Here is a 13,944-nt window from a genome sequence, read left to right on the forward strand (position 1 = left end):
AGAAGTCTGAGCTGAGGTATATGCTTGAGGATTGTAATATCTAAGTGGTATAAAGTCACGAGACTGGAGGAGCTCACCAAGGGAGGGAGATTATGTTTAGGAAAAAATTGAAGGACTGAGTTTAGGAATAAGAGATTGGGGAGAAAGGGTAGAGTCAGCAAAGAATGAAGGGAGGAGGTGAAGCCAGATTGTGGCTACCTGGGAGCTCACGAATGTGTTTCCAAGAGCAGCAATAACTCAACTAGTGTCTAGTGCTTTCTATAGATAAAGTTAAGATGAGGACAAAGAATTGACCCTTGGATGTAGGTGATGGTGGAGGCCAGGAGGAGTTTCATGGCCTGAGCAAAAGCCTGATAGCCGTGGGTTTAACCAAGAATCACAGGAAGGGCTGGAGACAGTATCAGCCAGAAAAGGGAGGAGAGAGATGAGGCCACAGATGATGGGTAATTGGGGCCAAAGAGGGATTATAAATAAGGATGGGATAGATAACAGCAAGTTTATGTGTTAATTAGAGTAACAGAGTAGAGAGAGGAGAATGAATGATGTGGGAGGAAAAGGTGGAAGATGGCTGGAGCCCTGTTCCCATGGCGATGAGCAGGGATTCACTGAGGGCACTGGCAGGGCTGCCCTTCGGAGCCAGGGAACTTCATTTCCAGTGACCATCAGCAATGCCAACTCAAGTGTAAGGGTGTGGATGTTGGCACTTCTCTTCCAGCTGCTTCTCAGCGAAGTGGGATGCAAGCCCATTAGCACAGTGAGGGGTTGGAGCTCTGCAGAGTGAGCTAAACATGTGAAAAGGTTATTGAGGAGGGGGAGTGAGAGTGAATGCCCTGGGAAAAATACAGGATGAATAAGGGCCCAGGCGTGATACTTATGCACACGGGTTTAAAGTGACAGCAGTCAGTATGGTGTTTGCTCTGGCCCTTTTGCTGCAAGGGGCCAGGAGTAGGGTAAGCTGAGAGGGGAATGACCCAGGGCTGTGGTACCTGCAAAGGTGCTGGTGTTTTCAAGGGAGTGATCTTAATGATTGGCCATAGAGTTGACTTGTTCAAACAAATATCTGCTGCCTGCTCACTGTAATCACAGCAGCAATGTAATAAAAATGCTTTTTGTGGCTCAGAGTTGTCAAGCCTCTGAGCTGGCCCTGCTTGCTCTACACTGCACACCCCAGGGCTCAGGCAGGAAGCAGGCACCAGATAAGACAAGCCTGCCACCTTCTGACCAGTGGCTGCTACTGCAAACATGCCAGGCCCATATCTGCAGCCAGTTTCTCACTGTCCCTCTGAGTTAGTGGTAGAAACAATGACCTGATCAAAGGCTGATTCTCTGGGGCCACCACCTCTGCCTTTCCCCACCCCTTAGTTTTCCATTCTCATTCTCAGTAGGAAGCAAAGTAAGAAACACTCCATGGAAAGGTTTTCTTCTTAGTAGGCAACTTCAAATATCAAAAAGCTCTCAAGAGCCAAGGAAATGAAAGTCACTGAATGTCAAACATCTGTGAAAAACCAATGCAGGAAATATTTTAAACGCGAGGGTCTGCACTGTGTCCCCCACTTCTTCCCTACCCCCATACTTCCACATAGATGGGGCACTATCCCCTGAGCTATCCTGAGCATGGGTTTTGTGCTTTGTCTCACAATTCATGTTAGATGTGTACTGAGACCCCATAATGCCCTAGGCCTCACATCATGTACTCATCACCCAGTGGTTGGTTTGAGAAACCTTGAATGTTCCCCATATTGCACACATATTCCCTGTCTTCATTAAAATGTTTACAAGCAGTCCTTTTAGTACAGGCGCGGGGAAATGTCCCTCCCATGGGCTGTATCCACAGAATCGTTTGGCCTGGCCCTGCCAAGGCAACCGCAGGTGGGACTCAAAATTCAATAAATCGAGGAGCTTTTTTCATAGCGACACAGATTTACATTAAGTGAATTATATTAGGTGAATGATGTTATAAATATCCAAATGACCCTTGGCAGAGAAAAGGTTCTCAACCCCTGTCTTAGTATAATAGTATTGAAACTCTTTTTAAATTGCTGATAGGATTAGACAATATACCTTAGGCTTTATTTTATTAATATATCAGATTAGTTATCTAGCAGCTGGGCCCAAAAAGGATAGAGCTGCAAGTGGGCAAATATTTTTCAGTTAATTTTAATTTTACCAAAGTAATAACTGAATGTAAATTCGAATAATAAAAAAGGCTAATAGCAAAACTGCAAATAGCTTATCTGTCTTTCCTTTCTCCTACCCCTATACCCAAGGGAAATTACCCTGGTCTTTTTTATTATTATTATATTTTTTATTGATTTCAGAGAGAGGAAGAGAGAGGGAGAGAATCATTGATCAGCTGCCTCTTGCGTGCTCCCCCATTGGAGAATGAGCATGCAAACAGGGTATGTGCCCTGACCTGATTCATGGGGTGACACTCAACCACTAAGCAACACCAGCCGGGTTACCCTGGTATTTTTGGAAGTTTCTCCCAACATTTATCTTTGTTTCTGAATGGTTTGTTTATATTGTATTTTTCATTTATCCATTTTAGATATTGCTAATTCATTCCCCTCTCCCCAGATAATTATATAAATATTTTGGTTAGTCATTGGTAGGCATTTGCATTACTTTGACAAATATTGCTGAGGTACAATCCTTTATTTTGCCTGGAGTTCATAATTGCCTCATGTTTTTCATTTGCCTGGTTTTCTATGTACCCATAATTAGTGTATTTTACTGAATCTGCCACACACTGGTCAATAGTACTTACCATACTTGCCAAAGCATTGCTTCTCCTTTTTTCCTGTAGACCTCTGTATTTGCTAGCATTCTCCTGAGAAACAGAACGAATGAGATGTGTATATATACACACAAAAAGAGAGGTTTTGTTTTAAGGAATTGGATCACATGATTGTGGAGACTGGCAAATCCAAAATTTGCAGGGTAGGCTGGCAGACTGGCGACCCAGAAGCTGGCTATTGCAGCTCAACTCTGAAGGCAGTCTGGATACAGAACTCCCTGCTCCTCAGGGGGCATGAGTAGATTTTCTCTGAAGGCCTTCACCCGATTGGATGAGGCCCACCTGTGTTATGGAGGATAGTCCACGTTCCTCAAATGTATTGTTTAAATGTTAATCTCACCTAAAAAAATAATGGCACAGCAACATCTAGACTGGAGTTTGCCCAAATATCTAGGGATCTTGGCCTAGCCAAGTTGATACACATGCACACACACAAATTAACCATCATGATCTTTCTCCCAGAATCCTCTGTTTATGAATATGGCCTTCTGCTTACCTGCCCTGCTGGAACTTCCTTACACCATCATCCCGGACTTTCCTTTATTGCCCCCTGGAGCCCTTTCTTCTCATCCGTTACCCTTATTTTGGTGAACATATCCTTCTGAGGCTTCCAGTTCACAGGAAGAAAAATTTTAAAGCCCTTGCATGTTTTTAAATATTTCTGTTCTTCTCTCACATTTGACTAATGTGGCTCACATAGAATTCTGGGTTGGAGATGCTTTTCTCTTGGAATTTTGGAAGCATTAGTCCATCTTCTGGTTTTCTGGAGTTGGGGCCTTGGAACAATCCAGCAAAATTCAGATTTCCTGTCTTTTGCATGTAACCAGCTATTGGTTTGTTTGTTTGTCCTTAAGCTTTCAATAATATGTCAAGGGCAGGTCTTTTTCGCTTATCATGTTGAGCTTTCAGTAGAACTCTCAGTCTATAGTCTCATGTCTTTCAATTTTGGGAAAATTTCTTGTATCACTTTGTTGTTTTTTCTCTCTTTTCCACTTCAAATATTTCTTCTTCTGGCACCTTTTAATTTTAATTGGGTGAATTTTCTAGTCTGATCCTCTAAGTTTATTTCCTGTGTTTGTTCTGTTTGACTTTTGGGTTAACTTTCTGGTTGGTAGGTTTCCCTGATTTCAATTTCCTACTTTTTATAAATTTCTCATTCTGACTGTTATAATTTCTCAGAGCCCTTTTTTTCTTCTGTAGCATCTTGGTTGTTCTACCCACAGGGATTTTAGTGGCATAGTTAGGGTATCTTCCTCTACCCTTCTTCCCCCAAGGCTTGGTTGGTTGATTTCAAAATCTCCCTTCCTTTCTTCTTTTCCTTCCTTCCTTCCTTCTTTCCTTCCTTCCTTCCTTCCTTCCTTCCTTCCTTCCTTCCTTCCTTCCTTCCTTCCTTAAAATTTCCAGGTGGTTAGAATTTTTTAAGAATATGTCTCTATAGAAAGATAAAAATATCAATGAAAGAGAAACATTGATTGACTACCTCCTACATGCCCCCTACTGGGGATTGAGCCCACAACCCTGGCATGTGCCCTGATTGGGAATCAAACCAGTGACTTCTTGGACAATGCTCAACCATTGAGCCACACCAGCCAGGCTAAAATCTCTCTTTCATCTTGGAGGCTTTCCCCAAATGTGTAGTCATCTTTGACTATTTTTTTCATGTTTAAAGTGTGAGATCACTTTTTTAAAAGCTGATTTGAGCCTAGCTGGTGTGGCTCATTTGGTTGAGCATCAGCCCAGGTACCAGGAGGTGACCAGTTGAATTCCTGGTCAGGGCACATGCCAGGGTTGCAGGCTCGATCCTCAGTAGGGGGCAACTGATAGATGTTTCTATTGCTTTCTCTCTCCCTCTCCCTTCCCCTCTCTAAAAATCAATAAAAACGTATTTAAAAAAATAAAAAGCTGATTTGAAGCTCTGTGTGTGTAGATTAAGCGTGTTGACTGGTGGGTTCTATTTAAGGGAATTGATAATTGAGCTGTACATTTTACTATGGAATCACAAACTATTTGCACTTCTTTTTTCTAAGGCTTTTCATTTCTTCAGAAAAGAAGGGTCACCCATTTCTTACAGTCAGAATGAAGTTAAAGAATAGGCCCATGGCTGATCTGCAGGCAGGGTGGGGAAAGGGCTGAGGTCTCCACAGTTAATTTGTAGAGTTTTGTTTAATCATGTTAATTGCAGCCTGGTGTTCATCCCAACCTTCCCTTGTTCTTTATGTCCCCAGATTTCAAATTTCTCCAAATTTGAAGCTTGGGTTATTCCATTTTCCAGAACAAATTTCAGCTGTCCCGTTGGTTGGGAGGGATTGTTGTCTGTTGAGTAGATGGGGAGAATGACCCAATAGCTCAGTCATTCACTAATGCTAGTGCTCACTCAAGTCTGGCAATTCCTGGTCCCTGGGGTCTCCAGCACTAAGCCTGTGAGCCAGCGGGCTCTTTTTTCTTCAATATCCACCTCCACATTCTCCCCTTCATGAGTTGGTTCCTCTGATGTTTACTTTGTTTTCCAAAAAATCATCAAAATCTATGTCCTCCTTGCTCTGTTTCTCTTAAAAAAATTCTTTTTTTCCCTAACAGCATTTTAAATACCTTTACAATTACTCTAATGGTTTTGGAAAAAAGGGGGAAATAAATGTCTATGGGCAATCTGCCTTTTTTAACCAGAAGTTTTAAATGGGCAAGTTTTGATGGAAAACGGAGGAAAAATAGGCAGAGAATGGGGCATTATCTGAAAAGGGGGCTTAGATGGCGCAGGGTAGGGCTGGACATACAGTACAGTTTGAGGGCCAAGCGAGCTGAGAAAGGTGCAAGCCGAGGGCACTCGGAGAGGACACCCAAACCGGCCGGAGCACTCATGGGCAGTTAATTTGACCATTTCATAGCTTTGCTCTAGGCCAACCATCATCCATTTAATCAACTTCATATCTACTTCTTCTAAACTAAGCATGAGGATCAAAGAGCAAGCTCTTCCTACCCAAACGGCACAACTCTACCTTCCCCAGACACATTACGCTGATTTTCTCTCACCATTATAGGATCTCTAATAGAACTTGGGATGATTTCACTGTTACCTAAATATATATGTGTATAGGCCTAATCTCATATAGACAGACAACATGTCTTCTGCCATTAGCTTTATTTTGCTTTTTCTTTGCCTCTGTAGTTCCTCTAATCTTTAAACAAAGGCTTGAACAGCTTAAATGCAGTGAAAACAACCCAGATGTTCATCAGCAGATAAACGAATAAACAAAACATGGTATAAACATATGATGAAATATTATTCAGCCTTAAAAAGAAAGGAAATTCTGACACTTGCTACAACAAGGGTGAACCTTGGGAATATTATGCTAAATGGAATAAGCCAGTCACAAAGGACAAATACCGTATGATTCCACTTATATGAGGTAGTGAGAGTAGTCAAATGCATAGACACACAACGTAGAATGGTGGTTGCCAGGGCCTGGAAGAAAAATGGAGTTATTTAATGGGTACAAAGTCTCAGTTTTACAAGATGAAAAGAGTTTTAGGGATGTATGATGGTGACGGTTGCACAACAACATGAATGTACTTAATGCCACTGAACTGTACACGTAAAGATGGCTAAAATGGTAAATTTTATGTTTTGTATATTTTACCACAATAAAAAACAATGGGAAAAATGAAGCAGCTTCAGTGCATCGTAAATGAGTAAATCCAGGTGCATACCCAGAAATAAAATCAGGTGTGCATGATTCTTTAGAGTCTTAGACACCTGCCGCACAACAGTGGACATCCTATACATTGTGGGGCTTGTTAAATTGCGTTGGATTTCTGCATATCGACTTTTCAAGTGATTTCTTTTTTTTTTAACATATTTTATTGATTTTTTACAGAGAGGAAGGGAGAGGGATAGAGAGTCAGAAACATCCATGAGAGAGAAACATTGACCAGCTGCCTCCTGCACGCCCCCCACTGGGGATGTGCCTGCAACCAAGGTACATGCCCTTGGCCGGAATCGAACCTAGGACCCTTCAGTCCGTAGGCCGACGCTCTATCCACTGAGCCACACCGGTTAGGGCTCAAGTGATTTCAATGAATTGTTCTCAAGGCTGAGTTTCCTGGACAAAGTTTGAAGGAGATCTAAGGAAGATGATGGAAATAGCTTTCAATAAATACTAAGTTCCAAATATTATGTTAGAGAAAAAGGGAGAATTATAGGAGCTATATTTTCAAAAGGCAAGTCCACTTCAGCTGAATTCTGTTCTCAGGCTTCTACATGACTGAGATTTCTTGTAAATGACAGTCTTTCCACTAGCAGGGAGCTTGGGCAATCATCTGGTCCAGCCCATACCTTCAGGCAGGTGAGATATCATTCCATTTTTGAGGCATTCCTGGTGCCCACGGAGGTAAGAAAATGGTCTCAGGTCACACGCTCAGTAGAGAAGGGGCTTCCAGGACTCGGGGCTTCTGCCTCCCAAGACCTGTGCTTATTTCTGCTACACCGTGCTCTGTTTTATGGAACTTCTCTGGGTCTCCATTTCCCTACCGAATTCTAGAGTCAAAATACTAACCATTGTAATTACTGTGTAAAAATTCTTTGAGTGACCCAGGCTGTTGCTTATCTGGGAAAAGGTAGGTGGTTCAAAAGCTTTTGCAGAGTTGATGTGGTAGTTATCTGGAATCCAGCCCTGGCTTCGGAGTCTGAAGGCAGGAATCTGCACATGTGATCTTCGATGCATTGGTTAACCTCTCTGAATGTCAGATTCCTCATCTGTTTGAAAACATGCCCGATTCACAGCGCTTTTGTGAGAGTCAAGTGAGATTTGTTTGTGACTGTGTCTTGTAGGAGGTAAAGAAAATGATTTTCAAAGTGTGGTCCAGAGAGAGGTGTGGGGAGTCCCCCAGACCTTTTCAGGAGGTTTATCAGATCAAAACAATTTTCATAATATGAAGATATTATTTGCCTTTCTTCACTGTGAATCTCTCACAGTGTGCAGTGGCGTTCACAGAGCTTATAGAATAAGCTCGAACATAACAGATTGAATGCAAAAGCATGAATAAGATTTCCTACCATCTTCTATTAGGTTAAATATTAAAGAGATTTGTGGATCCCGGGTCCAGGTGAGGCCGTGCGCCCCTGGGTCCGGGAGAGGCCACGCGCCCCGGGGTCCGGGTGAGGCCACGTGCCCCTGGGTCCGGGTGAAGCTGGATCCCGGGTCCGGGTGAGGCCGTGCGCCCCTGGATCTGGGTGAGGCTGGGTCCCGGGTCCGGGTGAGGCCACGTGCCCCTGGGTCCGGGTGTAGCTGGATCCCGGGTCCGGGTGAGGCCGTGCGCCCCTGGATCCGGGTGAGGCTGGGTCCCGGGTCCGGGTGAGGCCGCGTGCCCCCGGGTCCGGGCGAGGCCGTGCGCCCCTGGATCCGGGTGAGGCTGGGTCCCGGGTCCAGGTGAGGCTGGGTCCCGGGTCCAGGTGAAGCTGGATCCCGGGTCCGGGTGAGGCCGTGCACCCCTGGATCTGGGTGAGGCTGGGTCCCGGGTCCGGGTGAGGCCGCACCCCTGGGTCCGGGTGAGGCCACGCGCCCCTGGGTCCGGGTGAGGCCACGTGCCCCTCGGTCCGGGTGAGGCTGGATCCCAGGACCGGGTGAGGCTGCGCACACCTGAGTCCCGGTGAGGCCGCTCGCACCTGGGTCCGGGTGATGCTGGGTCCCAGGTCCGGGTGAGGCCGCGCGCCCCTGAGTCCAGGTGAAGCCGCGCCCCTGCATCCGGGCGAGACCAAACCAGAGGGAGTCGGACTTGCATTACCACCATTTATCTACCATCCAGAGCTGAAAAGTCAGTGCCGACATGTACACATAAGGAACTGGTGGACATTGAAATTGGGTCTCAAAAGAACTGTTGGTCCAGAAAGAAACTTACTACAGACTGATTCATTTGCCTATCAGCATAACTATTATTGCTCGTCTCACATTCGATTCTTATAAGTATATTTCTAGTAACACATGATCTCACTCATCTAGGGGAAATGATGAACAACATAGACTGATGAACAAGAACAGACCCAGAAACAAGGAGGCATCGCTCGGACTGTCGGGCCTCAGAGGGAGGGGAGGGGTGGGTGGGGGTAGGGGGGAGAGATCAACCAAAGGACTTGTGTGCATGCATACGAGCCTAACCAATGGTTAAGGACAACAGGGGGGTGGGGGCATCCGTGGGGAGGGGTGGGGGATGGGAATGGGGGGATGAGGACAAATATGTGACACCTTAATCAATAAAGAAATTAAAAAAAGAGAGAGATTTGCAAAAATGGTAAACAATTAGACTTTTCTCATTAATTTCTGTTTTGATACAGTTATTTTTCATAAACTATTATTTGAGTTAAAATGTAATGGTATTATTAATAATGCCATTATTAATAATACTATTATTTTAGGTTGATAGTTTAAAAATTTCAGTTCTAATTTTTAATATGGTAAATATTGACAAACCATGTAAACAAAAGCTCTTTGAGATTCTCATTATTTCCCAAGAGTGTAAAAACTCATCCTGAGACTCAGCAGTTTGAGAACTGCTGCTATAAAGTATGCACAAACAGTAGTTTTTACTTTATATCACTGACCTTTAAAAAAAAAAAAGCATCACATGATCAAAAAGATGCATGCTTCTTATGAGAAATTTAGGAAATTATAGATAAATATAAAGAAGGAAATAAACATTATCAATGATCCCATAATATAAAGAACAACTGTTTACTTACAATTTAAACTTTAATACTGACAATATTTTCAATTTTGTAAAAATATTTTAATTTTGGTTTTGCCCAGCTTCAGAGTTTAAATTGGGGTGGCTTGAGGCATTTTAGGCTGTTATTGGCTGGCCCTTGGACCCACCTTCAGGATCTCAGCCCAGGCCCAGTTATCAATGGTTGTGTCTTCTGCAGGGATGTCTCGTGTGTGCTCATCCCTGAGTCTTCTCGGTCCCCGCAGATGTCACTTCCTCCCCTGCCCTGCCCTCTTTGTTGACTGGCAGCTGCTAAGGTCTCCACAGCCTCCTGCAGAGGATGCCTCAGTTGCCCTGGTCACCCATTTCCAAATGGGCTCTGCTAGATGCTTCCACCTTTGCTGGGTGGCCTCCACTACCGCTGAGCCAGCTAGGGCAGTCAGGCTGCCAAAGTGGTGGGTGCTGGGCCAGCAGGAATCAGTCCTGGGTGCTGAAAAGCCTTGCTGTGGGCAGGGCCTCCCTCCTCAAACGGGTTCTTGTCCTATGGGCTTGGTGATGAGCAGTTTTACGGACAGGATCGCTCTCTTTCCTCCTCATCTTCCCCCCTTCGATTCCTGCCATCTTTCTAGTCCTGAGCCATGAGCCCCTGAAGCCGGAAAATGGGTAGCTTCCACGCCAAGAGCCAGATATCAGCAGGAACAGTCTCCCCATGACCACCCATGGCCAGCGCTTCAGACTTGGTGCTTATAAAAGTAATCATAAAATTTTGTGTTTTTTTTATGAAAAAAAAAATGTGGTTCCTCACTCGCTGGAAATGGTGGGGTCATATTCCTGCTTTCTTTGACCTGTAGTTCTTAAATTTTAAAAAGTTGGCGTTGATTTACTAATTTCCAACATTAAACAGAATTGTCTTCCCAATTCTGACTTTACTCACATAGTTATCAACCTGCAGAACATCCCATTTTTTGGCTTTCAGCACAAAAAGAATAGCAAAATTTTTGTAAGAAATGGGAAGCAATCCACCACTCTGAATGTGAGAGTCTGTTTTTTCCTCTTTTAGGAGATTGACATGTGGGTTTATGGTTGTGAGTTTGGTATTATAGATACATATGTTAGTCACAGTTTCCATTGCTAAGACAGATTTCAAGCCTCAGAGTTAAATATTTTTAAATCACACCCAGTATCTCTTAAAGAGCCCCACCATGTCCCAGGGCTTTCCCACCTGAACCACCAACCAACTAGAGACCTCAGTGCCACCCTGCCTGGGGCCCTCTCCAAACGTTTGGAAGTGGGGGTTTGAGGTTATGGCTGACTTTGTGACTCAGGTGTGTTGTTGGCATTTAGGTCCTGGGAACGCAGTGCTTGGGACAGTCCTACACCAAGAAGACATGTTCTTCCTAAAATGCCTAAAGCAGCACCACTGATGAAAGAAGCCAGAACGATCTCAGCAGGCAGGCCCCAGAGTGACAGGGAACGTAAGAGCAGAGATATTGAGAAATCCAAGCCTCCGTGGTTGAGGTCAGACACCAAGCAACAGGGCCTCTAGCCACCTGGCTGTGGGCAGGATTCCTGTCTTCAGGGAGGAGGCAGAGACTGGAAAAAGTGACATGGGGCTCGGAGTTCACAGGACCAGGGAAAAAGGCTCCAGATACGGAACAGCATCGGGCAGTTCCTGCAGGACCGAGGCCGACAGGCTCCCTCTGGGTCCTACCCCAGCTCTGCCGCTACATGCTGTGCAGTGTCATTTCTCTGAGCCTCGATGTCCTCCTCTTTAAGGGGCATCATTAACCTCATAGGGATGCTGTAAGGACCAGTGTTTATCAGGGCAGCTGTCACATTGTAAGTGTTCCGTTGAGGAAGGCTGCTGTGGTTATTGTCGTTATTAACAATCAGAGGGATCTAACTTGAAGAAAATGGGTAGGACGTTGGGACCGTAGCCTTAAGGAAGCAGCGGTGCTGTTATCAGTTGGAATATCTGCTCGGTCTTGTCACAGCGCAGTGTGCAGCCAGGGACCTCGGTTCCCTCCTGCGGCAGAGGAGGGCTAGTTCTTGGGACCAGGATGGGTCAGATGTGGCAGCTGGGACTCCAGCAGGTTCTTCTGTGAGGAGAAGGAACGTGGAGGATAACAAACATTGCCAGGAGGACCAGCAGCTTAGCTGGGGAGCCAGGCCTAACACTTACTAGCATGACCACTTAAAAGCAGTAGCATATACAGTCTTATTACAGTTATGCAAAGTAATACCTATGCTTGGTGGTATATTAGGGGAGAACAAAAATCTGAAAGGACATAACCAAAATGTTAATGTGGAAATCTCTGGGAGATGAGGCCATGACTTTTTTTTTTTTTTAATTAGAAAAAAAAAGTTCTGACTGATATAAGGCAGCATCTATTTCAGAGTGAAGAGCGCTGGAACCACACAGAAGTGAGACATCCTGTTATAGAATCGCGAGGGCAGGTCTCAGGAGGAGCTGGCACTGGGGGAGTTCCTGAAGGATGGGTAGGGCCTAGAATCAGTGGTCCTCAACCTTCCTGATGCTGCGACCCTTTAATACAGTTCCTCATGTTGTGGTGACCCCCAACCATAAAATTATTTTCGTTGCTACTTCATAACTGTAATTTTGCTACTTGTTAATGAATCGTAATGTAAATATCTGTGTTTTCCGATGGTCTTAGGCGACCTCTGTGAAAGGGTCGTTCAACCCCCAAAGGGGTGGCAACCCACAGGTTGAGAACCGCAGCCTAGATACATGGAGGGAAGAAGACATTCCAAGGAGAAACCCCAAACACGTGGGCAATCATGACACGTGTCCCAGTGGCTCTCACACGCACTCTTTGCCCTGCTTTGTGATTCTGGATCTGGACACAGTCAACATTCCTCCTGTGCCAGCTGGCACAACTTTAGGTCTTGTCCTGCTCAGATATGTTCGGGGGATGGAGAAAGAACCTCTTGGTCAAGGAAGGGACTGCAAAGAGCAGACCCAGATTAGCCAGCGAAAGCCTAGGCAAATCAGGCGGGGTCTTAGGCTCCAGTGAAACATGCTTCACTGCGTATTCTACGAACAAGCACATCTCATCTGCAAAATGGCTCGTTTTTCCTCAGTAGAACACTTTGAACTCACTTCTCCCTTAATTGGTAAATCTCCTTTACCCAATGATACTTAGAAACCAGAGCAGAACGTCTCATAGGGGAAGAAATGCAGTTTGCACAAACATGTTTGACGAACTATTGTTTACATACTACCCTTTAATCAAAGTAAAGTGAGACAGAATTTTCTTGTGGGGGACAGGAAAGAGTGAGACGGCTCAAGGTAAAGTTCATTTATGGACTGAACGATGGGTGGGAAAGCTTCTCGGCATGGCCAAAGGTCGCTCAGGGACTGCCCGACACAACCTGCAAAGCCTCCCAAGTATTTTGCCTTCTGGCCTGCTCATTCCTTCCTTCTCGGCCTGTCTCTGACGGCGTGCCCCTTCCTGGCAGGTACTGACTTCTCGTGATGCTGTGCACGCCACACTCTTCATACCTCTCCACCTTTTCCCACGACATTACCACAACCTGGAGCAGCCTTTTCCATTTCTCAATGCCTCGACAAAGATCTATTTGTCTTTTAAAGGGCTGATCAGGCATCATTTTTGTAAAACAAGTTTCCCCCGATTCTCTTCTCTCCAGATGAATAATTTCTCCTTCTACACCTCTCCTAGGCTGCCTCTATTCTGTGCATCAAGTTACCTAGGGCTCATTTCGTGTCTTTTTTCATCTTTCCCCTAGACTGAACTTTTTTATAAAAAATTTTTTTCAATTATAGTTTACATTCAATATTATATTATTATTTCAGGTGTACAGCACAGTGGTTAGACAGTCATACTTTACAAAGTGTTCCCCTGACACTTCCAGCACCCACCTGGTAGACTGAGCTTCTTAACAGCTGTAACTCTCCCTGTGTCTCCAGCGCCTAGCAGACTGCCTGGAACATAGCAGATGAACTCAACTGATTTTGGGCTGTTGCCCAGACTGCTGAGGACATGTCTAGAAGGGAGAATTTTGTTATTTTGGGAGATTGGGACACTCAGAATTATTGGGGCATCATTGTTAGTGGTTCAGTTAGCATTTTGGTGTTTCGCATTTAGGAGCTGTTGGCTACCCAAATCTATTCCAATAAATTCCCTCAGTGCAATGTCTGCTTTCTCTCTCTCTCTCTCTCTCTCTCTCTCTCTCTCTCTCTCTCACACACACACACACACACACATGCACACACGCACACATGAACATGCACACACACAGATAGGGGTCAATGGTGGGAGAATTAGAATTTACTGTCAATTCTGCCTGGGGCCCAACCTATGACATTACTAGAGGAAACCATCTGTGCTTCCTCTAGGGGTTCTCATATCCATTTTTGTTACAGGGCCCTCTTACTATAAAGGAGGGGAAAGTTCAGAGGCACATCATAAAAT

At 44.8% G+C, this 13,944-nt stretch overlaps 1 protein-coding gene across 1 annotated transcript in view; it reads left to right on the top strand.

The window, feature by feature from the left end:
- Nucleotides 1–13,944, top strand: part of GCM1 (glial cells missing transcription factor 1) — a 44,383-nt gene that overhangs the window by 9,447 nt on the left and 20,992 nt on the right. The gene's annotated exons all lie outside the window — the stretch shown is intronic.

The sequence above is a fragment of the Cnephaeus nilssonii genome, assembly GCF_951640355.1.
Source record: "Cnephaeus nilssonii genome assembly, chromosome: 9".
NCBI lineage: Eukaryota > Metazoa > Chordata > Mammalia > Chiroptera > Vespertilionidae > Cnephaeus > Cnephaeus nilssonii.